This window comes from Triticum aestivum, chromosome 2B (genome assembly GCF_018294505.1).
Source record: "Triticum aestivum cultivar Chinese Spring chromosome 2B, IWGSC CS RefSeq v2.1, whole genome shotgun sequence".
Taxonomy (NCBI): Eukaryota; Viridiplantae; Streptophyta; class Magnoliopsida; order Poales; family Poaceae; genus Triticum; species Triticum aestivum.
In genome coordinates this window covers 280,792,635-280,816,522 of record NC_057798.1, presented here as the reverse complement: position 1 = coordinate 280,816,522, position 23,888 = coordinate 280,792,635, and positions in this window count along the sequence as shown.

Sequence of the window (23,888 nt, the reverse complement as noted above, 5' to 3'; positions counted from 1 at the left end):
ATCTTTGATCATCTTATCAAAGTGTATATTCCAAATCCGAGATGCTTACTCCAGTCCATGGAAGGATCGCTGGAGCTAGCATACCTTTTAGCATCCTTAGGATCGACAAAACCTTTCTGATTGTATCACATACAATCTTTCCTTAAGAAAACTGGTAAGGAAACTCGTTTTGACATCCATCTGCCAGATTTCATAAATGCAGCTAATGCTAACATGATTCCGATGGACTTAAGCATCGCTACGGATGAGAAAATCTCATCGTAGTCAACTCCTTGAACTTGTGAAAAAGCTTCGCCACAAGTCAAGCTTCATAGACGGTGACATTACCATCCACGTCCGTCTTCTTCTTAAAGATCCATTTATCTCAATGGCTTGCTGATCATCGGGCAAGTCCACCAAAGTCCATGCTTTGTTCTGATACATGGATCCTATCTCGGATTTCATGGCTTCTAACCATTTGTCGGAATATGGGCCCACCATCTCTTCTCCATAGCTCGTAGGTTCATTGTTGTCTAGCAACATGACCTTCAAGACAGGATTACTGTACCACTCTGAAGTAGTACGCATCCTTGTCACCCTACGAGGTACAGTAGTGACTTGATCCGAAACTTCATGATCACTATCATAAGTTTCCACTTCAATTGGTGTACGCGCCACAGGAACAACTTCCTGTGCCCTGCTACACACTAGTTGAAGTGATGGTTCAATAACCTCATCAAGTCTCCACCATCCTCCCACTCAATTCTTTCGAGAGAAACTTTTTGTCGAGAAAGGACCTGATTCTAGAAACAATCCCTATTGCTTTCAAATCTGAATTAGGAGGTATACCCAACTGTTTGGGTGTCCTATGAAGATGCATTTTATCCACTTTGGGTTCGAGCTTATCAACCTGAAACTTTTCACATAAGCGTCGCAGCCCCAAACTTTTAAGAAATGACAAATTAGGTTTCTCCAAACCATAGTTCAAACGGTGTCGTCTCAACGGAATTATGTGGTGCCCTATTAACGTGAGTGCGGTTGTCTCTAATGCCTAACCCATGAACGATAGTGGTAATTCGATAAGAGACATCATGGTGCGCACCATATCCAATAGGGTGCAACTATGATGTTCGGACACACCATCACACTATGGTGTTCCAACCGGTATTAATTGTGAAACAATTTCCACAATGTCTTAATTGCGTGCCAAAGCTCGTAACTCAGATACTCATCTCTATGATCATATCATAGACATTTTATCCTCTTGTCACGATGATCTTCAACTTCACTCTGAAATTACTTGAACCATTCAATAATTCAGACTTGTGTTTCATCAAGTAAATATACTCAGTATCTACTCAAATCATTCGTGAAGTAAGAACATAACGATATCCACTGCGTGCCTCAGCACCCATTGGACTACACACATCAAAATGTATTACTTCCAACAAGTTGCTTTCTTGTTCCATTTTACTGAAAAACGAGGCTTTCAGTCATCTTGCCCATGTGGTATGATTTGCATGTCTCAAGTGATTCAAAATCAAGTGAGTCCAAATGGTCCATTTGCATGGAGTTTCTTCATGCATATACACCAATAGACATGGTTCGCATGTCTCGAACTTTTCAAAAACGAGTGAGTCCAAAGATCCATCAACATTGAGCTTCTTCATGCGTTTTATACAAATATGACTTACATGGCAGTGCCACAAGTAGGTGGTACTATCATTACTATCTTATATCTTTTGGCATGAACATGTGTATCAGTACGATCGAGATTCAATAAACCATTCATTTTAGGTGCAAGACCATTGAAGGTATTATTCAAATAAACAGAGTAACCATTATTCTCCTTAAATGAATAACCGTATTGCGATAGACATAATCCAATCATGTCTATGCTCAACGCAAACACCAAATAACAATTATTTAGGTTTAACACCGATCCCGATGGTAGAGGGAGCGTGCGATGCTTGATCACATCAACCTTGGAAACACTTCCAACACATGTCGTCAGCTCACCTTTAGCTAGTCTCCGTTTATTCCGTAGCTTTTATTTCGAGTTACTAACACTTAGCAACTGAACCAGTATCTAATACCCTGGTGCTACTAGGAGTACTAGTAAAGTACACATTAACATAATGTATATCCAATATAGTTCTATCGACCTTGCCAGCCTTCTCATCTACCAAGTATCTAGGGTAATTCTGCTCCAGTGGCTGTTCCCTTTATTACAGAAGCACCGAGTCTCGGGTTTGGGTTCAACCTTGGGTTTCTTCACTAGAGCAGCAGCTGATTTGCCGTTTCATGAAGTATCCCTTCTTGCCCTTGCCCTTCTTGAAACTAGTTGTTTCACTAACCATCAACAATTGATGCTCCTTCTTGATTTCTACTTTCGCAGTGTCAAACGTCGCGAATATTTCAAGGATCATCATATCTATCCCTGATATGTTATAGTTCATCACAAAGCTCTAGTAGCTTGGTGCAATGACTTTGGAGAAACATCACTATCTCATCTGGAAGATTAACTCCCACTCGATTCAAGTGATTGTTGTACCCAGACAATCTGAGTACAAGCTCAACGATTGAGCTTTTCTCCCTTAGTTTGTAGGGTAAGAAACTCCTCGGAGGTCTCATACCTCTTGACGTGGGCACGAGCCTGAAATCCCAATTTCAGCCCTCGAAACATCTCATATGTTCTGTGACATTTTGAAATCGTCTTCGGTGCCTCAATTCTAAACCGTTTAATATTAGAGAACTATCACGTAGTTATCAAAACATGTATGTCAAATGTTCGCAACATCCACAGACGACGTTCGAGGTTTAGCACACCGAGCGGTGCATTAAGGACATAAGCCTTCTGCGCAGCAATGAGGACAATCCTCAGTTTACGGACCCAGTCCGCATAATTGCTACTATCAACTTTCAACTATATTTTCTCTAGGAACATATCTAATAGTAGAACTAAAGCGCAAACTACGACATAATTTGCAAAGACCTTTTGACTATGTTCAGGATAATTGAGTTCATCTTATGAACTCCCACTCAGATAGACATCCCTCTAGTCATCTAAGTGATTACATGATCCGAGTCAACTACGCCGTGTCCGATCATCACGTGAGACGGACTAGTCATCATCGGTGAACATCTTCATGTTGATCGTATCTACCATACGACTCATGCTCGACCTTTCGGTCTCTTGTGTTCCGAGGTCATGTCTGTACATGCTAGGCTCATCAAGTCAACCTAAGTGTTTCGCGTGTGTAAATCTGGCTTACACCCGTTGTATGTGAACGTTAGAATCTATCACACCCGATCATCACGTGGTGCTTCGAAACAACGAACTTTCGCAATGGTGCACAGTTAGGGGGAACACTTTCTTGAAATTTTAATGAGGGATCATCTTATTTACTACCGTCGTTCTAAGCAAATAAGATGCATAAACATGATAAACATCACATGCAATCAAAAAGTGACATGATATGGCCAATATCATTTTGCTCCTTTTGATCTCCATCTTCGGGGCTCCATGATCATCATCGTCACCGGCATGAAACCATGATCTCCATCATCGTGTCTCCATGAAGTTGTCTTGCCAACTATTACTTCTACTACTATGGCTAACGACTTAGCAATAAAGTAAAGTAATTACATAGCGTTGTTCAATGACACGCAGGTCATACAATAAATTAAGACAACTCCTATGGCTCCTGCCGGTTGTCATACTCATCGACATGCAAGTCGTGATTCCTATTACAAGAACATGATCAATCTCATACATCACATATCATTCATCACATTCTTTTGTCCATATCACATCACATAGCATACCCTGCAAAAACAAGTTAGACGTCCTCTAATTGTTGTTTGCATGTTTTATGTGGCTGCTATGGGTTTCTAGCAAGAATGTTTCTTACCTACGCAAAACCACAACGTGATATGCCAATTGCTATTTACCCTTCATAAGGACCCTTTTCATCAAATCCGATCCGACTAAAGTGGGAGAGACTGGCACCCGCTAGCCACCTTATGCAACAAGTGCATGTCAGTCGGTGGAACCTGTCTCACGTAAGTGTACGTGTAAGGTCGGTCCGGGCCGCTTCATCCCACAATACCATCGAAACAAGATTGGACTAGTAACGGTAAGCATATTCAACAAAATCAACTCCCATAACAACTTGTGTTCTACTCGTGCATAGAAACTACGCATAAACCTGGCTCTAATACCACTATTGGGGAACGTAGCAGAAATCAAAAAATTCTACGCATCACCAAGATCAATCTATGGAGTAATCTAGCAACGAGGGGAAGAAGAGTGCATCTACATACCCTTGTAGATCGCTAAGCGGAAGCGTTCAAGTGAACAGGGTTGATGGAGTCGTACTCGTCGTGATCCAAATCACAGATGATCCTAGTGCCGAATGGACGCCACCTCCGCGTTCAACACACATGCAGCCCGGTGACGTCTCCCATGCCTTGATCCAGCAAGGAGAGAGGGAGAGGTTGGGGAAGACTCCGTCCAGCAGCAGCACGACGGCGTGGTGGTGGTGGAGGAGCGTGGCAATCCTCCAGGGCTTCGCCAAGCACCGCAGGAGAGGAGGAGGACTTGGGAGAGGGGAAGGGCTGCACCAGAACTTGGGTGCGGCTGCCCTTCCACCCCCCACATATATACAGGGGCAAGGGAGAGGGGGCCGGCCCCCTCGGATCCAATTTGAGGAGGGGACGGCGGCCAGGGGGGTTGCCTTGCCCCCCAAGGCAAGGGGGGGGGGGCGCCCCCTTTTAGGGTTCCCCCAAGCCCTAGGCGCCTTGGGCCCTGGTGGGGGTGTGCACCAGCCCACCTAGGGATGGTACCATCCCACACTTGGCCCATGCAGCCCTTTGGGGCTGGTGGCCCCACTTGGTGGACCCCCGGGACTCTCCCGGTGGTCCCGGTACGTTACCGATAGCACCCGAAACTTTTCCGGTGACCAAAATAGGACTTCCCATATATAAATCTTTACCTCTGGACCATTCCGGAACTCCTCGTGACGTCCAGGATCTCATCCGGGACTCCAAAAAACATTCGGTAACCACATACAAACATTCCCTATAACCCTAGTGTCATCGAACCTTAAGTGTTTAGACCCTACGGGTTCGGGAACCATGCAGACATGACCGAGACGTTCTCCGGTCAATAACCAACAGCGGGATCTAGATACCCATGTTGGATCCCACATGTTCCACGATGATCTCATCGGATGAACCACGATGTCGAGGATTCAATTAATCCCGTATTCAATTCCCTTTGTCTAGCGGTATAGTACTTGCCCGAGATTCGATCGTCGGTATCCCAATACCTTGTTCAATCTCGTTACCGGCAAGTCTCTTTACTCGTTCCATAACACATCATCCTGTGATCAACCCCTTGGTCACATTGTGCACATTATGATGATGTCCTACTGAGTGGGCCCAGAGATACCTCTCCGTCACACGGAGTGACAAATCCCAGTCTCGATTCGTGCCAACCCAACAGACACTTTCAGAGATACCCGTATGTACCTTTATAGCCACCCAGTTACGTTGTGACGTTTGGTACACCCAAAGCATTCCTATGGTATCCGGGAGTTGCAAAATCTCATGGTCTAAGGAAATGATCCTTGACATTAGAAAAGCTTTTGCATACGAACTACACGATCTTTATGCTAGGCTTAGGATTGGGTCTTGTCCATCACATCATTCTCCTAATGATGTGATCCCGGTATCAACGACATCCAATGTCCATGGTCAGGAAACCGTAACCATCTATTGATCAACGAGCTAGTCAACTAGAGGCTTACTAGGGACATGGTGTTGTCTATGTACCCACACATGTATCTGAGTTTCCTATCAATACAATTCTAGCATGGATAATAAACGATTATCATGAACAAGGAAATATAATAATAATAACTAATTTATTATTGCCTCTATGGCATATTTCCAACAATACTCGTGATCACCTCCCAAGTGATCAAGGCCCAATAGTATAGCATGGCAGACTGACAAGAATGTAGGGCCACTAATGGTAAACCAGCATCCTATACTAAGCATTTAGAATTGCAGGTAAGGTATCAACAGATGTAGCAACAATGACAGGCTATGCAACAGAATAGGATTAATCGAAATAGTAACATGCGACACTACTCTAATGCAAGCAGTAAAGGGTAGAATAGGCGATATTTGGTGATCAAAGGGGGGGGGGGCTTGCCTGGTTGCTCTAGCAAGGAGGGGTCGTCAACACCGTAGTCGAACTGGGGGTCGTCGGCAGCCTCGGGGTCTACCGGAAGGAAGTAACGGAGGGGGAACACAATAAATAACAGAGCAATCAAAGTATCACAAAGCATAGCATGGCAATACGCGGTGCTAGAGGTGACCTAACGCAGTAGTAGGTGATACCAGCGAAACGGGGAAACAACCAGAAAAGTATTCCCGGTGTTTCACTTTTTCGGACAGATGAACCAGAGGGAAAAAGTTGTGAGTTAGCTATGCTAGGGATGTGTGGCGGACGAACAGGCTATGTATCTGGATTTGTCTCGTCGTTCTGAGCAACTTTCATGTACAAAGTTTTTCCATCCGAGCTACGGTTTATTTTATATTAATTTTAAAAGATTTAAATCATTTTTAGAATTTACTTAATTATTTTAAATCAACATTATTGTGATGCCCGGATAATTAAGCTACAGTAATCCCCCATTAATGATGTCATGTCATCACAATTGATTTGCTAAACGTCACTTTGATCCTAACCGAGTTCAAGTTCAAAATTTTAAAATAAAGTCAAACAAATTATTTCTTCAAGCAGTAAACTGAAATGTTCAAATAATTCTATTAATTCCCATGATTGTCTTCATGATGAAAAAAACTTCATTCGGCTCAGAGTTAAGTTCCTAGGAAATTAATAAGTGGTCCAACAACACATAAGTTGGCCATTTTGAATCCTAAAAATAATTATCCTTTTCCAGATATTCTAGAGGCTTGTGTGTGGCTCAATAATAAATTCCCTGGAGTTTTATGCAAAGTCTTATAATTAACAAGATTAGTTTGCTGACTAGACTTTTAGAGGACAATAGCTACTTTTAATTTCAGAGAAAGAAATAGGAAGAACCATTGTACTCCTTCGGCCCATTTAGCAAAAGTAGAAGGTCCAGCCCAGCCCAACTTGCCCTCATCTCCCTTCCCCTGTTCACACAAACGGATCGTCGCAACGATCCACCGACGCCATGGCCACTGATGATGTCGTGGCAGCCATCCCGCGCCTCCCCGTTGTTTTCCCCGGCGAATAAGAGCAACCCTCGGCCCCCTCTTCCTCTCCCCAAACCCTAGCCGCGCCACTCCCTCTTCCCCCGCGCATTTTTTTCCTCTGCCCATCACCACTCGAGACCGCCCGTGCTTGTCGCCATCGATCCCGCGGCCACCGTCGTCGCCGCGCCCCACCGAGGTGTCCAGAAGCTTCGTCGTCGACTGCTACGTCCTCCTCGACCATGAGCTCAAGCCGGGACCCCCTACATCGTTGGGATCGAGCTTTGTCTACCTCGGACCACCGCTGGCGTTCGTCTTCGATTACGGCGCCATCGAGCCTTCCCCGAGCCTACTTAGCACCTCTACAGGCTCGCAGTGAGCTTCTCCTCCGGTTCCCTCTATTTTCCCCCAACGAACCACCACCGTAGGCCGCCGTCACCATCGTGCCCGATGCCGTCGGAGCTCGCGCTCACCTGTCGTTGGTCGCGCTCGCCGCGAGCCCCTGCGTGCCTAGCCCGCGCCCTCGCTCGCTCCTGTCCTTGCACACTCCAGCGCCCCGCAGCACTGCGCCCGCCGCTGCTCCCCGCGGGAGCTCACACCTCCGCGCGTGCGCCGTGGCTGACCAGAGCCACGCCGACTCCCCCCTGCTCTCTGTTGCGGCTGTTGCCACTCCCCCTGTCGCCGTGCTACTCTAGCCGCCGTGGGCCACCATGCCCACCGGCCCCTCCGGCCGCTGCCGCCGCTCCGGCTGCCGGCCCTGCAGCTAGTCCGGCCGGCCGCGCCGTGGCTGTCAGTGCCTTGTGCCCGCGCGAGCCCAGCCGGCGAAGCCACCGGCCTCTGCCTGGGCCGGCCCCTGTTCGGTTAGTTGGGATAAACCCCCCTCCCTGACACTAACCCACTCCCTAACCGCTCACTGACCCATGGGCCCAAGGCCACTAACTTAATCTGAGGAAATAACTTTTTTTTAATAAAAAACGTGTTAAAGTATGTGTCACTTACACACGGGCACCACAAGTCAGTTTGACTAGTCAACAGTCAATTGTTGACTACTGACTGGGCTGCTGACTTAGCCCCTCCTGGACCCACATGTCAACCTGTGTACACTTATGTGTACATAGTGCTGTGTGCACTTAGCAATTTTGCATTTGATTTCGATTTGAAATTAATTCCTATATTTAAATAAAACTTTGAAAAATAATAGAAAATAAATCGTAGCTCAGATGAAAAAGTTTTCTACATGAAAGTTGCTCAGAATTTCGAGACGAATCCGGTTACATCCTCCGTTCGTCAAACACACATCCCTAGCATAGCAAATGTTGAACTTTTGCCCTCCAGTTCATCTGTCTGACAGACATCCGGAACCGGGAATACTTTCCCGGACGTTTCCCCCTTCGCCAGTATCGCCTAGCGCTGTGTTAGAACACTTCTAGCTCTGTCTGTTGTCCTGTAATGCACTTGCCTGCTATGTATTTACTGTTTCTTCCCCCTCTTCTCTCCGATAGACCCCGAGACCGCTGCTGATGCCCCTGTGATCGACTACCTCGACGACGACCCTCCTTCTTGTCTGAGCAACTAGGCAAGCCCCCCCTTTGATCATCCCGATATCACCCATTCTATACTCTCATGCTTGCATTAGATTTTGCTACTGTTATTGTTTGCTCCTATTCTGATGCATAGCCTGCTTTTGTACCTCTTATTGTTACCTACCTGCTTATCCTAAACTGCTTAGTATAGGTTGGTTAGTGATCCATCAGTGACCCCCCACCTTGTCCTTGTTGCCCCTGCTTCATCATTGATGCCTCGATCGACGTGATCGACGACCAGAGCCCGACACCTCACATCACATCGCGCCCCTTTAGTTGCTCAACTCCGCAGAGCTACTATCGAGTGCCGAGGGTGATCCCTCATAACGCACTCCTGATGATAATTCTGTAGTGTAGCTATTCGGTCGTGGTCATCGAGGGTGATTTCCTCTTTCACCATTTCCGATACGGCTTAGTCGTTCAACACCTCAAGTGTGAACCTCGAGGGTGGTCCCCCTTACGTTCACCTTGATGATTACATTGAGTGGAATCCTTCGTGGGTGATTTGCTCGGGTTTTCCCCTTGATGTTTGGACACACAGTTACCTTGCCTTTACTTGAGACCTTGGTGGAAGTCGGGCGGGCCCGAAGAGCACCCGCAAGATGGTTATGTGGCACGGCCGGGCATTCTAGGCCCTTGTCGTAAGTCCACGAGACGGGGCGACGGGGTCACTTTCGATCATGAGTCTCTGCTCGTCTCCGCAAGCTAATAATACACTATGGTTTGGGTATTTGTTCTCAGTTGGCCTCTGGCCTTTACGCACCAACCACCACGTGAGAATAGTTATGGGCCTCGACGTCGCATTATCAGCCAAAGCTTTGTCAGACGTCCAGTTCAGCAGTGCGGCACGGCTGGGCCGGCACCATCTTGTAGTGGTGGAGCCTGGTCTGCCCTACTCGCAATGACCCGGAGTGCAACGGGCGATGGGCCCAGACCCCGGAGTGCTTAGGAGGTAGACCGTTGGGGACCTCTCTGCTGAGCCTAGGTAGGGCTGCGACGTGTTGATCTTCCGAGGGCGGGCATTGACCCCAGAAAGGTGTGTCCGGCCAGAGTGATTGAGCGTGTTGGAAAACATGGTGCACCTCTGCAGGGAAGATTATTTATTAATAGCCGTGTCCACGGTAATGGACGTTCAGACTTATATCCTGATCTTATACAACTACAAATGGGCACTTGAGATATGTGGCTCCAGGATTGCTTTCTCGCAGGGAGTCGAGGAAGGATCTCTGGGCATTAATGTACAACATGCTTGTTAAATATAAACTGCTATTCTTTACTCTTCTACATGCTGCAAGATGCTCGGAGCTGTGTGAAGATGCTAGTCTTCGATAGGCTAGGCTTTCCCCCTCTATTCTGGCATTCTGCAGTTCAGTCCACAGATACAACCCTTTCATTTGATACAAATGCATACTTAGTATAGATCTGATGCTTGCGAGTACTTTGGATCAGTACTCACGGTTGCTTTGCTACCCCCTTTTCCCCCTTCTATCTTCTTTCTGGTTGGTGCAACCAGATGGTGGATCCTTGGAGCCAGATGCCACCGCTGATGGATGCTACTACGTGGAGGCCATCGATGACCAGGAGTAGTTAGGAGGTCCTAGGCAGGAGGCCTTGCCTCTTCGATCGTTGATGTTTGTGCTAGCCTTCTTAAGGCAAAAACTTGTTTAACTTATGTCAGTACTCAAATATTGTTGCTTCCGATGACTCTTGTGTATCGAGCTTGTATTTGAGCCCTCGAGGCCCCTGGCTTGTAATATAAAGCTTGTATTATTTTAATTTGCGTCTAGAGTTGTGTTGTGATATCTTCCCGTGAGTCCCTGATCTTGATCGTACACATTTGCGTGTATGATTGAATCGGGGGCGTCACAAGTTGGTATCAGAGCCGACTGCCTGTAGGATCCCCTTTCCAACTCCTTGGCCGAAGTTGAGTCTAGTCTTCAAAAACTGTTTTACTAACATGGTTGTGTGGCTTATGGGCCCACGTCGCCAATTGGGTGGTATTAGGATCTTTTATTCCTCATCCATACTCTGGGAATCTGATCTCTCTTCTACTCGGGTGAAATGATTTTGCTAACTCTAACTCTAGGTTCTCGTAAATAGTTTCTCCCGGAGAGCCGATGATTACTTGGTGCATCAGAAGATTCTGAAGACACTCTCCGTTGTTTTACCAAGTCTATTGTACCCTTCACATTGCGATCCCTACCACCGATAAATCCTTATGCGTAACTACCTACGTTGTCGTTCATACCTTCATCCCCAGTTGCTCTTGTTATTAAGATGTCCTGAAATACTCTTCAATGTTTCAAGGATCCTTTATGCTTGCTGCCCTGCAGTCCTTGCCGCATGAATACCCCTTCAGATAATTACTCGCTCTTATCGAGTATCCATTCACCCCAGTTATTCTTATGCTTCATAAGATACTTGGTAATACAATCCGAGCTTTCGATGACCTCTGTCGCCTATTGCTCTAGAAAGTCTTACCTGCCTACACTCTGGTTAATTCCATATGCCTAGCAGTATCCGTTAACGTCCTTTGTCATTATCATCTTGAGTCTTTCGATTTGATATGTCTGTGTCACAATCATCAGTTGATCCTTATAGACTATCCTTCCGGCTCAGACGTCTTCCCGAACATGAGCTAGTTCTCGGCCAATCACATTACCATCGATTATGCCCTAAGTCTATTCAACGTAACGATCCTTGGTCAGAGCGTTTGCTTCTGATCCCTTGATTTCGGAAATCATAATTCCTTTGCACTTGAGATTTGAATTAGTCAGTTGTTTCTATAACCTGACCTCTTGCATTCTTTCTTCTTCTGGTTGAGTACCGATACTCCCATCAGATCCATTGTGGACCTCCAGGTCCTTTGTTGGGTTTCTTATCCAGTAACCTTGTGAGCCTTTACCCAGATACATAATGCCTTTGGTAAATTGTATCCCCTGCTTTTGTCAACCATGCTCTGCTTCCGAGCTTGAGTTATTTATTCCTAAAGTTTGTGGAATTTGTTCCTAAGATGCCCCGATGGGTTGACTCTATGTCTTCCCTAAATCCAGGTGAACTCGAAAGTTATCCAGGTTATACTCTATTGGCTTTTCGCCAGGTAAAATTTCAATGCTACAACTTCTTCGAATCGAGAAGTGAATGGAAAGTTGTACATTAGAGAAGTGGGAGTCGACCTTGAACCTTTGTGTTCATGCCCATGGACCCGATGTGGAACTTATCATGCAAGCTTCTTGTTATAATAATAACCCCCTTTTGATAAGTTCATCTTGTATCTATGTTTGGTCCTTTTCCACCGTGGTTCCGACCAGATTGTTCTTCTTTGATCTCATTTCTCGGACAAGTTAAAGTACTTCTCTTCTGCAGATCTTTCCTTCTGTCCGACCTCTATCCGGTTCTACCATCGAGCATTAGCCTCTGGTATCTCGAGAATATCACGGAACTACATAACATCTTATGAGTTCTTCATGAACTATTAATTTTTGCTGATTCCAAGTTTCTACGGATTCTGAGTTGTTAGACACTCGAGAACGCCGATAACTGATTCGATGTCTACACTTTCCTTTCCATTATTTGGTTTAAACCTTCTTGTAACGTAACATATATGGGCAGTGATAATTCACTGCTTATGTAAATGCCTCGATGTACAACTCTGTCAGCAAGACCTTGTTACTATGATTGATGACATTCTGGTAGCCACCGATGGACGAGAACTTTGCCTATTGGTTCGCCTCGTCTTAATGAGCAGGGAAATGGTTCTCTTTGTCCCTTGCCCTTGGTACCAACGTTGTTGCCAACACAACTGATAGGTTGTCCTCTCACCTGCCTTGCTATCATGACCGTGCAAAATGTAATGCCTTCTTGCTTTGAATGCACTTGGTGGGCCCATAACCCACAGTTCCACAGGATCGAAACCTGACTCTCTTGTACATCCCTGTTTTCCAAAAAAATTTCCTCACGCTTGGCTTCATATGTAAATCACAAGCCACCTTGTTAGAGATGATCTAATCTAGTATCAGACACAACACTTATTTCCATTGCTCTGAATCCCTCTCGCTCTCTGTTCATGCAACAAACGATTACCTACCCGGTTGAAGCTTCTTGTTGCTCCTCCTTACCTTTCTCTTGATGACTTTCTTGAATTTCAACTCGAGAGATGCCTCTATGCCACGTTCACTAAGATAGCCCCCTGGTACCTACCTTGTGTTGAGCTCCGTCCTTCCCGAGTCTTTCCCTCCTTACTCCCCATTAAATCTCGGGACGAGATTTCTTGTAGTGGAGGAGAATTGTGACGCCGGGATAATTAAGCTACAGTAATCCCCCGTTAATGATGTCATGTCATCACAATTGATTTGCTAAACGTCACTTTGATCCTAACCGAGTTCAAATTCAAAATTTTAAAATAAAGTCAAACAAATTATTTCTTCAAGCAGTAAACTAAAATGTCCAAATAATTCTATTAATTCCCATGATCATCTTCATGATGAAAAAAACTTCATTCGGCTCATAGTTAAGTTCCTAGGAAATTAATAAGTGGTCCAACAACACATAAGTTGGCCATTTTGAATCCTAAAAATAATTATCCTTTTCGAGATATTCTAAAGGCTTGTGTGTGGCTCAATAATAAATTCCCTGGAGTTTTATGCAAAGTCTTATAATTAACAAGATTAGTTTGCTGACTAGACTTTTAGAGGACAATAGCTACTTTTAATTTCAGAGAAAGAAATAGGAAGAACCATTGTACTCCTTCAGCCCATTTAGCAAAAGTAGAAGGTCCAGCCCAGCCCAACTTGCCCTCATCTCCCTTCCCCTGTTCACACAAAGGGATTGTGGCAATGATCCACCGATGCCATGGCCACCGATGACACCGTGGCAGCCATCCCGCTCCTCCCCGTTGTTTTCCCCGACGGATAAGAGCAACCCTCGCCCCCCTCTTCCTCTCCCCAAACCCTAGCCGCGCCGCTCCCTCTTCCCCCGCGCATTTTTTTCCTCTGCCCGTCACCACTCGAGACCGCCCGTGCTTGTGGCCATCGATCCCGCGGCCACCGTCGTCCCCGCACCCCGCCGAGGTGTCCAGAAGCGTCGTCGTCGACTACTACATCCTCCTCGACCACGAGCTCAAGCCGGGACCCCCTACATCGTCGGGATCGAGCTTCGTCTACCTCGGACCACCGCCGGCATTCGTCTTTGATTACGGCGCCGTCGAGCCCTCCCCGAACCCACTTGGCACCTCTACAGGCTCGCAGAGAGCTTCTCCTCCAGTTCCCTCTATTTCCCCCCAACGAACCACCATCGTAGGCCGCCGTCACCGTCGTGCCCGATGCCGTTGGAGCTCGCGCTCACCTGTCGTTGGTCGTGCTCGCCGCGAGCCCCTGCATGCCTAGCCCGCACCCTTGCTCGCTCCTGTCCTCGCACACGCCAGCGCCCCGCAGCACTGCGCCTGCCGCTGCTCCCCGCGGGAGCTCACACCTCCGTGTGCGCGCCGTGGCTGACTAGAGCCACGCCGACTCCTCCCTGCTCTCTGTTGTGGCTGTTGCCACTCCCCCTGTCGTCGTGCTGCTCCAGCCACCGTGGGCCACCACGCCCACCCGTGCCTCTGGCCGCTACCGCTCCTCCGGCTGCCGGCCCTGCCGCTAGTCCGGCCGGCCGCGCCGTGGCTGTCAGCGCCTTGTGCCCACGCGAGCCTAGCCGGCTAAGCCACCGGCCTCTGCCTGGGCCGGCCCCTGTTCGGTTAGTGGGGATAACCCCCCTCCCTAACACTAACCCACTCCCTAACCGCTCACTGACCCGTGTGCCCAAGGCCACTAACTTAATCTGAGGCAATAACTTTTTTTAAATAAAAAACCCTGTTAAAGTATGTGTCACTTACACACGGGCCCCACCAGTCAGTTTGACTAGTCAGCAGTCAACTGTTGACTGCTGACTGGGCAGCTGACTCAGCCCCTCCTGGACCCACATGTCAACCTATGTACACTTATGTGTACATAGTGCTGTGTGCACTTAGCAATTTTGCATTTGATTTCGAATTAAAATTAATTCCTATATTTAAATAAAACTTTGAAAAATAAAAGAAAATAAACCGTAGCTCAGATGAAAAAGTTTTCTACATGAAAGTTGCTCAGAATTTCGAGACGAATCCGGTTACATCCTCTGTTCGTCTAACACATGTCCCTAGCATAGAAAATGTTGAACTTTTCCCCTCCGGTTCATCTGTCTGACAGACGTCCGGAACCGGAAAAACTTTCCCGGACGTTTCCCCCTTCGCCAGTATCGCCTAGTGCTGCGTTAGAACACGTCTAGCTTTGTCTGTCGTCCTGTTATGCACTTGCCTGCTATGTATTTACTGTTTCTTCCCCCTCTTCTCTCCGATAGACCCCGAGATCGCTGCTGATGCCCCTGTGATCGACTACCTCGACGACGACCCTCCTTCTTGTCTGAGAAACCAGGCAAGCCCCCCCTTTGATCATCCCGATATCGCCCATTCTATACTCTCATGCTTGCATTAGATTTTGCTACTGTTATTGTTTGCTCCTATTCTGATGCATAGCCTGATTTTGTACCTCTTATTGTTACCTACCTGCTTATCCTAAACTGCTTAGTATAGGTTGGTTAGTGATCCATCAGTGACCCCCCACCTTGTCCTTGTTGCCCCTGCTTCATCATTGACGCCTCGATCGACGTGATCGACGACCAGAGCCCGACACCTTACATCACATCACACCCCTTTAGTTGCTCGACTCTGCAGAGCTACTATCGAGTGCCGAGGGTGATCCCTCATAACGCACTCCTGATGATAATTCTGTAGTGTAGCTATTCGGTCGTGGTCATCGAGGGTGATTTCCTCTTTCACCATTTCTGATACGGCTCAGTCGTTCAACACCTCAACTGCGAACCTCGAGGGTGGTCCCTCTTATGTTCACCTTGATGATTACATTGAGTGGAATCCTTCGTGGGTGATTCCTTGGGTTTTCCCCTTGATGTTTGGACACACAGTTACCTTGACTTTACTTGAGACCTTGGTGGAAGTCGGGTGGGCCCGGAGAGCACCCGCAAGATGGTTACGTGGCACGGCCGGGCATTCTAGGCCCTTGTCGTAAGTCCACAAGACGGGGCGACGGGGTCACTTTCGATCGTGAGTCTCTGCTTGTCTCCACAAGCTAATAATACACTATGGTTTGGGTATTTGTTCTGAGTTGGCCTCTGGCCTTTACGCACCAACCACCACGTGAGAATAGTTATGGGCCTCGATGTTGCATTATCAGCCGAACCTTTGTCAGACGTCCAGTTCAGCAGTGTAGCACAGCTGGGCCGGCACCATCCTGTAGTGGTGGAGCCTGGTCCGCCCTACTCGCAATGACCCGGAGTGCAACGGGCGATGGGCCCAGACCCCGGGGTGCTTAGGAGGTAGACCGGCGGGGACCTCTCTGCTCAGCCTAGGTTGGGCTGCGACGTGATGATCTTCCGAGGGCGGGCATTGACCCCAGAAAGGTGTGTCCGGCCAGAGTGATTGGGCGTGTTGGAAAATGTGGTGCACCCCTACAGGGAAGATTATCTATTAATAGCCATGTCCACGGTAACGGACGTTCAGACTTATATCCTGATCTTATACAACTACAAATGAATACTTGAGATATGTGGCTCCGGGATTGCTTTCTCGCAGGGAGTCGAGGAAGGATCTCTGGGCATGAATGTACAACATGCTTGTTAAATATAAACTGCTATTCTTTACTCTTCTACATGCTGCAAGATGCTCGGAGCTGCGTGAAGATGCTAGTCTTTGATAGGCTAGGCTTTCCCCCTCTATTCTGGCATTCTGCAGTTCAGACCACAGATACAACCCTTCCATTTGATACAAATTCATACTTAGTATAGATCTGATGCTTGCGAGTACTTTGGATGAGTACTCATGGTTGCTTTGCTACCCCCTTTTCCCCCTTCTATCTTCTTTCCGGTTGGTGCAACCAGATGGTGGATCCTTGGAGCCAGATGCCACCGCCGATGGATGCTACTACGTGGAGGCCGTCGACGACCAGGAGTAGTTAGGAGGTCCCAGGCAGGAGGCCTTGCCTCTTCGATCGTTGATGTTTGTGCTAGCCTTCTTAAGGCAAAAACTTTTTTAACTTATGTCTGTACTCAGATATTGTTGCTTCCACTGACTCTTGTGTATCGAGCTTGTATTCGAGCCCTTGAGGCCCCTAGCTTGTAATATAAAGCCTGTAGTATTTTAATTTGTGTCTAGAGTTGTGTTGTGATATCTTCCCGTGAGTCCCTGATCTTGATCGTACACATTTGCGTGTATAATTAGTGTACGATTGAATCGGGGGCGTCACAATTATCCAGAATAGTGTATGCTGACGTCAGCATGACGTCAGCAGTCAACAGGGCGTTGACTATTTAGTTAATTAACAATAGTTAATTAAGTTAACTAGCTAACTAGGTTAATTATATAGGCTTAATTAAATTAATTAATTTATTTAATTAAATAATTAATTAAATTTATTATTATGGTTATTTCCGTTTCCTTTTTTAAACGTTCTGGGCAGTGGGCCCCGTTTGGCAGTGGCCCAAGGCCATAGCGGGCACGGGCGCTAACGGGCACAACCCAAACGGGTGCTCGCTCGTGGGGGCGCACCCGAATGGGCAACATGGGGCAGCTGGCAGGCGCCAGCGCGCCGGCATGGAGCTCCGGCGGCTGCGATCGGGCGGAGCATGGGGAGGGTCGCGGCTGCTGACACGCAGCAGGGCGGCAGCGAGATCGGGCTAGCTAGCGGTACGGAGGGGGCAGAGGTGGAGCACAATGTTGGGGGCACGGGTGCGTGTGTTGGCGTCACCGTGCACTCGCACAGGGCGCGACGAGGGCGTCCAGGGACGCAGGGCGAAGTGAGCATGGGGCGCGGCTCGGGTGCGAACGACACGAGGCCGTCGCGGCTGTGGCGAGACAGGGGAGAAAGGAGGGGCGCGACATCGTGGCGGCGGCCGATGACGGCGCACGAGGCGGGGGCCAACGACGGGGTTGGGGATGGCGCAGTGCGTGTTGCGCGGCACGGGGGGGGGGGGGGAGGAGATGACGGGGCCTCACCGGCGTGGCCATAGGGTCAAGGGCAGTGGGTGTCAAGGGGGAGGACGGGGACGACGTGCGTGGCGCCGGCGATGGCGAACGACATCGGCGTCAGGGCGCTCGGGCGCTGCATCAGCAGCGACGGTGACGAGGGGGCGATAGAGAGGAGAAGAGGATGGGGCGGTCCGGTGGGGAGGTTGCGCTGGGGAGGTGGATTCGGGCGGCGGCGTCGGGGTTGGGGCGGTTGCCCCGATCTGGATCGTGGGGGAGTGGGGGAACGAGCAAGAGAGAGTGGGGGGTAGTGGGGGAGTGGGGCTAGGGTTTCTGGCGCCCGGGGGGAGTAGTAGCGGGCGTGGCTGGGTCGGCCTGGCGGCCCTGTAGCCTGCCGGGCCGAGGCCCAGCTTGGGGGGTCCTTTTACTTTGTTTTGTTTTTGTTGTAATCATGTTTAGTCTTTTCTTTTTATTTATTTTTCCCTTTACTGTTTTATTTTTAGTCCCATCTTATCTGAGTTTTATAAAAACATAAAAGTTGTACCAAATTCAGTATTAGTAATTATACCTCTGTTACCAAAGTTTAAACCCTAAATAAAATATTTTAACATTTTATAATTAACAAAAGGCATTTATTAAATTGGTTATGATGTTGTTTCATTCCCATTTGAGCATTTAAAGATTTTATAAAAGTCTGATTTCTCCACCAGTATTTATTATGGATTATTTGTCACAATCCGAACATTTTAGGTTTAATGTTTCAAAACTTTTATTGTTTTAAGTTGAATTAGAATTTTGAATCGGTTACGAATCATCGCGAGGTTAACAACAGTGACCGGGGTGACGTGGCATCATTAGCGTGGGATTAGAATGATTATGCGGGCGTCACAATTCTCCTCCACTACAAGAAATCTCATCCCGAGATTTAAGCGGTGGAGTAAGGGGGGAAAAGTGCTGGTAGCGAAAACCTAACAAGTCTCCTCGGTCTTGGCTGTCCTTTAGAAGAGGTTGATCCCTTTCGTTGATGTCTTCATTTCTCTGCTTCAAGTCACCATGATCAAAGCGTCATCCTTTCTTCGGGATCTCCATTGTCCTACGAACGCAACCAAGGGGAAAAACTCCGAAAGAATGCATCTCCACAAAGCTGGGCATCTAACGGTGAACTCAATGGGAATTACACAAGGTACCCCACGAGTTGTATTTCAGTGAATTTGTTGAGTGCAATATATGATGGTACCAAAGTTTTAAATGGGTAGGCAATCATTCGATGACTAGACAGAAGCTGGAATGAAGGTTTGAACAATGAGAATAACATGGTGTTTGATTCCTGGATGAATAATGGTATATAATTTAGCTCGTGAATCACATACGAAGCCAGGTGCAAAGGATACATTAGAATCCGGGTTGTAAAGAAGAGTCAGGTCTCGATCCAGTGGACGTGTGGGTTATGGGTGTTGGAAATATGCCCTAGAGGCAATAATAAAATGGTTATTATTATATTTCTTTGTTCATGATAATTGTCTATTATTCATGCTATAATTGTATTATCCGGAAATCGTAATACATGTGTGAATACATAGACCACAACAAGTCCCTAGTGAGCCTCTAGTTGACTAGCTCGTTGATCAATAGATAGTCATGGTTTCCTGACTATGGACATTGGATGTCATTGATAACGGGATCACATCATTAGGAGAATGATGTGATGGACAAGACCCAATCCTAAGCATAGCACAAAGATCGTGTAGTTCGTTTTGCTAGAGCTTTTCCAAATGTCAAGTATCATTTCCTTAGACCATGAGATTGTGCAACTCCCGGATACCGTAGGAGTGCTTTGGGTGTGCCAAACATCACAATGTAACTGGGTGACTATAAAGGTGCACTACGGGTATCTCCGAAAGTGTCTGTTGGGTTGGCACGAATCGAGACTGGGATTTGTCACTCCGTATGATGGAGAGGTATCTCTGGGCCCACTCAGTAATGCATCATCATAATGAGCTCAATGTGACCAAGTGTCTGGTCACGGGATCATGCATTACGGTACGAGTAAAGTGACTTGCCGGTAACGAGATTAAACGAGGTATTGGGATACCGACGATCGAATATCGGGCAAGTAACGTATCGATTGACAAAGGGAATTGTATACGAGATTGATTGAATCCTCGACATCGTGGTTCATCCGATGAGATCATCGAGGAGCATGTGTGAGCCAACATGGGTATCCAGATCCCGCTGTTGGTTATTGATCGGAGAGGTGTCTCGGTCATGTCTGCATGTCTCCCGAACCCGTAGGGTCTACACATTTAAGGTTCGGTGACACTAGGGTTGTAGAGATATGAGTATGCAATAACCCGTAAGTTGTTCGGAGTCCCGGATGAGATCTCGGACGTCACGAGGAGTTCCGGAATGGTCCATAGGTGAAGAATTATATATAGGAAGTGTAGTTTCGGCCATCGGGAATGTTTCGGGGGTCACCGGTATTGTACTGGGACCACCGGAAGGGTCCCGGGGGTCCACCGGGTGGGGCCACCTATCTCGGATGGCCCCATGGGCTGAAGTGGGAGGGGAACAAGCCCTTGGTGGGCTGGTGCGCCCCCCGTGGCCCCCCTGCGCCTAGGGTTGGAAACCCTAGGGGTGGGGGGCGCCTCCACTTGTCTTGGGGGGAAGCCACCCCCTTGGCCGCCGCCCCCCCTTGGAGATCCCAACTCCTAGGGCCGGCGCCCCCAGGGGGCCTATATAAAGAGGGGGGGAGGGAGGGCAGCCGCACCCCAAGTCTCTGGCGCCTCCCTCTCCCCTACAACACCTCTCCCTCTCACAGAAGCTTGGCGAACCCTGCCGTGATCGCTGCTGCATCCACCACCACGCCGTCGTGCTGCTGGATATTCATCAACCTCTCCTTCCCCCTTGCTGGATCAAGAAGGAGGAGACGTCTTCCCAATCGTACGTGTGTTGAACGCGGAGGTGCCGTCCGTTCGGCGCTAGGATCTCCGGTGATTTGGATCACGACGAGTATGACAACCTCAACCCCGTTCTCTTGAACGCTTCCGCTCGCGATCTACAAGGGTATGTAGATGCACTTCTCTTTCTCATTGCTAGATGACTCCATAGATTGATCTTTGTGAAGCGTAGAAGTTTTTTATTTTCTGCAACGTTCTCCAACAGTGTTATCAGAGCTAGGTCTATGCGTAGTTACTATGCACGAGTAGAGCACAAAGCAGTTGTGGGCGTAGGTGTTTTCAATTTTCTTGCCACTACTAGTCTTATCGTGCTTCGGCGGCATCGCGGGATGAAGGGGCCCGGACCGACCATACACGTACGCTTACGTGAGACAGGTTCCACCGACTGATATGTTTTATGGTCATGCCCCGCTGGTGAATGGTTTATTCTTAATGAATCTCGAGCATAATGTTACACATATTCATAGTGTGAATACCAAAAGATGTAAAGTTGATAACGATAGTCCCACATACTTGTGGCACTGCCGCCTTGGTCACATTGGTGTCAAGCGCATGAAGAAGCTCCATGCTGATGGACTTTTGGAGTCTCTCGATTATGAATCATTTGACACATGCGAACCATGCCTCATGGGCAAAATGACCAAGACTCCGTTCTCCGGAACAATGGAGCGAGCAACCAACTTATTGGAAATCATACATACTGATGTGTGCGGTCCAATGAGCGTTGAAGCTCACGGAGGATATCGTTATGTTCTCACCCTCACTGATGACTTGAGTAGATATGGGTATGTCTACTTGATGAAACACAAGTCTGAGACCTTTAAAAAGTTCAAGGAATTTCAGAATGAGGTAGAGAATCAACATGACCGAAAGATAAAGTTCTTACAATCAGATCGTGGGGGAGAATATTTAAGTCACGAATTTGGTACACACTTAAGGAAATGTGGAATCATTTCACAACTCACGCCACCTGGAACACCTCAGCGAAATGGTGTGTCCGAACGTCGTAACCGCACTCTATTGGATATGGTGCGATCTATGATGTCACTTACCGATTTACCGCTAACATTTTGGGGATACGCTCTAGAGACAGCTACATTCACTTTAAATAGGGCACCGTTTAAATCCGTTGATACGACAGCGTATGAATTATGGTCTGGAAAGAAACCTAAGCTGTCATTTCTAAATGTTTGGGGATGTGATGCTTATGTCAAGAAACTTCAACCTGAAAAGCTCGAACCCAAGTCGGAAAAATGCGTCTTCATAGGATACCCTAAGGAAACCATTGGGTATACCTTCTACTTAAGATCCGAGGGCAAGATCTTTGTTGCCAAGAATGGGTCCTTTTTGGAGAAAGAGTTTCTCTCTAAAGAAGTAAGTGGGAGGAAAGTAGAACTTGATGAAGTACTACCTCTTGAACTAGTAAGTAGCGCAGCTCAGGAAGATGTTCCTGTGGTGCCTGCACTAACAAGAGAGGAAACTAATGATGATGATCAAGGTACTTCGGATCAAGTTACTACTGAACTTCGTAGGTCCACGAGGACACGTTCCACACCAGAGTGGTATGGCAACCCTGTCCTGGAAATCATGTGGTTAGATAACGGTGAACCTTCAAACTATGAAGAAGCAATGGCGGGCCCAGATTCCATCAAATGGCTTGAAGCCATGCAATCCGAGATAGGATCCATGTATGAAAAAAAAGTATGGACTTTGACAGACTTGCCCGATGATCGGTGAGCGATAGAAAACAAATGGATCTTTAAGAAAAAGACGGACGCGAATGGTAATGTTACCATCTATAAAGCTCGACTTGTCGCTAAGGGTTATCGACAAGTTCATGGGATTGACTACGATGAGACATTCTCTCCGATAGCAAAGCCGAAGTCCGTCCGAATCATGTTAACAATTGCCGCATACTATGATAATGAGATATGGCAAATGGATGTCAAAACGGCATTCCTTAACGGTCATCTTAAGGAAGAACTGTATATGATGCAGCCTGAAGGTTTTGTCGACCCAAAGAATGCTAACAAGGTATGCAAGCTCCAGCGCTCCATCTATGGGCTGGCACAAGCATCTCGGAGTTGGAACATTCGCTTTAATGAAATGATCAAAACGTTTGGGTTTATGCAGACTTATGGAGAAGCCTGCGTTTACAAGAAAGTGAGTGGGAGCTCTGTAGCATTTCTCATATTATATGTGGATGACATACTTTTGATGGGAAATGATATAGAACTTTTGGACATCATTAAGGCCTACTTGAATAAGTGTTTTTCAATGAAGGACCTTGGAGAAGCTGCTTACATATTAGGCATCAAGATCTATAGAGATAGATCAAGACGCCTCATAGGTCTTTCACAAAGCACATACCTTGATAAGATATTGAAGAAGTTCAATATGGACTAGTCCAAGAAGGGGTTCTTGCCTGTGTTGCAAGGTGTGAAATTGAGCTCGGCTCAATGTACGACCACGGCAGAAGATAGAGAAAAGATGAGTGTCGTCCCCTATGCCTCAGCCATAGGGTCTATCATGTATGCCATGACCTGTACCAGACCTGATATAGACCTTGCCGTAAGTTTGGTAGGAAGGTACCAAAGTAATCCAGGCTGGAACACCGGACAGCGGTCAAGAACATCCTTAAGTACCTGAAAAGGACTAAGGATATGTTTCTCGTATATGGAGGTGACGAAGAGCTCATCGTAAAGGGTTACATCGACGCTAGCTTTGACACAGATCTGGATGACTCTAAGTCACAAATCGGATACGTGTATATTTTGAATGGTGGGGCAGTAAGCTGGTGCAGTTGCAAGCAGAGCGTCGTGGCGGGATCTACATGTGAAGCGGCGTACATGGCAGCCTCGGAGGCAGTGCATGAAGCTATCTGGGTGAAGGAGTTCATCACCGACCTAGGAGTCATACCTAATGCGTCGGGGCCGATCGCACTCTTCTGTGACAACACTGGAGCTATTGCACTTGCCAAGGAGCCCAGGTTTCACAAGAAGACCAGGCACATCAAGCGTCGCTTCAACTCCATCCGTGAAAATGTTCAAGATGGAGACATAGATA